This window comes from Mercenaria mercenaria, chromosome 8 (assembly GCF_021730395.1).
Source record: "Mercenaria mercenaria strain notata chromosome 8, MADL_Memer_1, whole genome shotgun sequence".
Taxonomy (NCBI): domain Eukaryota; kingdom Metazoa; phylum Mollusca; class Bivalvia; order Venerida; family Veneridae; genus Mercenaria; species Mercenaria mercenaria.
Window position 1 is genome coordinate 62,759,822 of NC_069368.1, and position 4,244 is coordinate 62,764,065.

Consider the following 4,244-nt stretch of genomic DNA (forward strand, 5'->3'; position numbering starts at 1 on the left):
CTTGAATAACATCATGCGCACAGTTGGGGTAAAGTCCATTTCACATGACAACACACTTGTAGCACTTCTGGAAATACAAATGTAAAATTTTATTACATAAAGAGAATAAAACATGATAGTTTTTAAAACAATTATAACATCATTTTAGACATTTGCAGATATTCTAATCTTAGAAATATATTATCAAGCAGCAAGTCAGGTAACTCTACAAACTGACATTTTGTCTAATTTCAACTTGCTAAGGAATTACCTGTTTTAAGCAGTAAGATTGTGTTGGCTACTTGGCTTGCTGCTTTATTTAAATTTTACATATACTTAGATCCACTAAATGACAAGTTATTTAATAGGACTGTCTGAAAAGATTGCATATTTTATAACATTCAATGTACATATTCAATAAAATGGTGAAAAAAAAATAAACAGATAAATCTGATGATGTTCACCTATGATCTCACACTAAAACCTCCAACAACAACCTACAACCTCTGATTAGTATATGATGTAATAATGATAAACTACCTAAAGTGCTTTTATATAGCATGCAAAAACAATGAACTTGAGAACTGCCAAAACTTCACCTTATGAGTAATATATGTTCACTTTTCCCCTTGTTGAAAGTGTTGTTTTTCTTAAAGCATTTGAAATCATAGATATTATAAGTACAATGCAACCTCTGTAGAGCAATACCCTGTGGGATATACAAATATTTTAGTTACTTTGAGGTTGTTGTTCTGGAGAAGTAAATTTGATAGTTATATTCAGCTTAGGGAAATTCTCATGATGTTGTTAAAGAGAGGTTTTTGCTTCAGAGTGAGCTACTCTGGAGAGTTGTACTGTGAAAATTGCTTCAAACTTCATCTCCTTCAACTGAGCTAAATGAAGAAAAACAACAAAGGATTTTCCAATTTAGAATTTCCTTGTTTACAATTTGACATTTAATGTTAGGCAACTATGCAGACATATTTTTATGTGACACAATGCCGCCTTTAATTATCTTATTCCAATGAACAAATTGTCAGTCTTGACAAAATCATGTGAAAAAATGATCACAGTAAAAAAAATAATCCTAATCATTTTATATATATTGCAAAATCAGCTTTACAGAACTCATAAGTGACAAAAAATTAAATTCAAATATTGCCTTTGTGATGTGCAGCACTGGCCATGTCTTTTTATCACAATAGTTTACCTTATTTATATCTGTTACTTTTATCATAACTTTTATGTCCATTCTGCACTAACCATTGTCTTCAAGTTCTGAAATATTGTAAAACATTAATTCACACACATTCTAGGAATTCAACATAAAATCAGTGTCAAAGCATTTGAATATAATTGCTCTTAATACAAAGATACAAATGTACTTCATGTTTTTGCTGACTGATACAATATACTGAAATTTGTATTTCAATATTTATTATCAAAGTACATGTTCATTCTCTATTTGAAATGTTGACATTACAAAGCTATCCACACATTTATTACTAAACCATATCTACTATCATATTTTGAATGGAGATATGTACTTAGTAAATTGAGGGATACACAAAGCTACAGGAAAGAAATGTTTATGCCAGGCTGACATAAAGTCCAGAAGGTTCACATCTTGCAGGAATGTCAGTCTTATAGCTGTCTTGTACAGTTATTTCAGGAGCAAGAATGTAGCCATACAGCATATTATAAATGCTTTGAGACCTTTGTTTAACATACAAAAGCATAATACCTCCTGCATTTTTCATAATGGTAACATCTGCTTGGACTGCCACAGGGTAACACAGGTCAAACAACTGTACATGTACATACTCAAACTTTTCCCTACCAAAACTGAAAATGAAAATTATACAACATATTTTTTCCTTTATTTTTGTACAAAAGATGACCTATGCATTTAATACAGACTTTTTACATATATTAATATAAATATATTAAAATTAATAAAATATCTCATAACTCATTGTATGATTAAAATTATAATCATTAATAACTATATCAAACATGAACCTGAAGTGTTCTAATTTATAAAGCTGCAATTAATATTGAAAAAAATGCAACTACTGTATACATGTATATTAAAAAATATCATGAACCTGATTATAAACAGTCTCAGTTCAAATGTAATAACACATGACTGTCAGAAATCAATGTATGTTATACTTTAATGATATCATCATGACATGAATGACATCAATAAACTTCATATATAACAAACTATACCACTATGTCAGTCCCTTTCTTGTTATTTCTACAGCTTCCAAAGACAGACTGCAACTACATGTATCAGACACTGAAAGTAAAATATACAAATAATCATTACACAAGAGAATTTTTCATGTTAAATAAAGGGAGTTAATTAAATGCAATCTGAGAATTTTTGCTAAAAATAAAGGGAAGTAATTATCAATAAAATGCATATATAAGGGAGGTAATTTAGAAAAAAACAACAACTTCAAATGTCAGTATAATGATAGTTGACATTGACAATGACCTATATCAAGTATGCACAACATAAGAAACAGCAAGCACTTGAAAAATGCATTATATTTCCTTGCAATATCAAGAATATTTGACTGTATGTAAGGGTTCTCTACATGCTGTTATACTGAAAAAAAACTTTAGTCTAAATATAGCTTAGATCTATTTATATCTTCAAAAAAGGAAGTCCCAAATTTCCACAGCTATTCACAGGCTGAAAATTTTAGGTACTAATATCAGCAAAGAGGTTGATATCTATACTTTTTAATAACTATCGTCAAAGGTAGGGAAAAACTTACTGGAAAGGCATAAACTTCTGATCTAGTCATTTCAATACATTTTCAGCTCATTTGCATAAGAAGAAATTTACAGAATTCCCCCTGTTTCTCTTCATTTTCAAAAAAATCTGTAAGATGGATATAAACCAAAACATTCTCCTATGTGTCAGCTATCAGATATATATTTCAACAAAAACTGTCAACTTACCTTGTTTTTAGAAGAAGACAAAATTCCATGGCAACTTTCGCTTCCCCACAAAACTGTACCGGTGCACACATAAAAAAAATCTCAACTGTGATTTTCAAAATAATACAGTCAGACCACAATTATTTCCCTTGAAAATAAAATGCTCTAGTTAAATGCCTATATGTATACATCACATATAAGATCAACATTGATAATAGATTTTGTTTTTTGTAAGGAAGCTGTAATTTAATGAAAATCGCATTTACGTTTGCTGTATATTAACTTAAAAAGTTCCCAATAAAAACATTGCGCTTCGTAAAAAAAAAAAAAAAATGATGTCATGTATACGACCTACATTTCACACCTTCCTATGCTCCGGATTTTTTCCCCTGTTATGTTCTATATGTTTAAGTCTTTTAAATGAACATCAGCAAAATAGTACCTTGCTCAGAGATGTTAGAGCACTTCGCCTTTTATTTATTTATTACCCCTCGTAAAATATTGTAGAGGTTTGCATGTGAAATTATTTAAAATAAGATCACGAAATCAGCTTTGATCTTGAGCAAATTACTCTACTTAAGTACACATACCTTTATAGTTTTCAGCTATATAATAGTGAAGCGAATATTTACGAATGTGAGAGAATTCATTTCGATTTTAGATGTAGTGCATTTTTACACAACTTTATTGCAATTCTACGTCTCAACGAGGTTGTAATGCAGTGTCGCCCGCGAATAGTATCTATAGTTTAGTAATTATATTAACTAGTCGTGTTTGTGTCTTTTAGATAGCTTAGGACTAAAGTAAAAGTCTTCATTTATTGCAATTTACATATTTTGAGTTTAGCTAACTGTTATGTATGCATCTCATAAAGCATATACACCGCCTAAGAGTGTATTCTTGGAAAGCAGCAATTGATATAAAATTACTTTTACGTTTGATACACAGCTAAAAAGTCCCCAGTAAAAACACCGCGCTTCGTAAATAAGCACTTTTAATGTTGTCATACAATCGACCCAACAGTTAGATCGCTCCTTGCTCCCGATTTTTTTCTGCATATTGCGTGATGGCTTTAAAATGGTTTGAAATATTTTGTGCCAGTGAGCCTGACGTTTTATAAAGTCCATATAATAAATAACCTAATTTGTCATACATATCTCAGATATGCGCTATGTGAAAATATAAATGGCTCAGTGATTTTCCATATATTTTTGTTACATTGCATGCATGCCTCGCAGGTCTTACATATTTTTGAACTTATTATTATATTTGCGTTGATCTTTCATGCATTATCAGGTTCAATCTTT

The 4,244-nt window shown here is 30.2% G+C and overlaps 1 long non-coding RNA gene across 1 annotated transcript; it reads right to left on the reverse strand.

The window, feature by feature from the left end:
* Positions 1–846: 846 nt before the first annotated feature.
* LOC128559182 (uncharacterized) lies at positions 847–3,113 on the reverse strand. Its single transcript, XR_008372249.1, has 4 exons — positions 2,959–3,113; positions 2,215–2,284; positions 1,724–1,824; positions 847–1,257 (listed from the first exon to the last, which is right to left on the reverse strand). It is a non-coding gene; the product is annotated as an uncharacterized LOC128559182 (long non-coding RNA).
* Between the last annotated feature and the right edge of the window lie 1,131 nt (positions 3,114–4,244).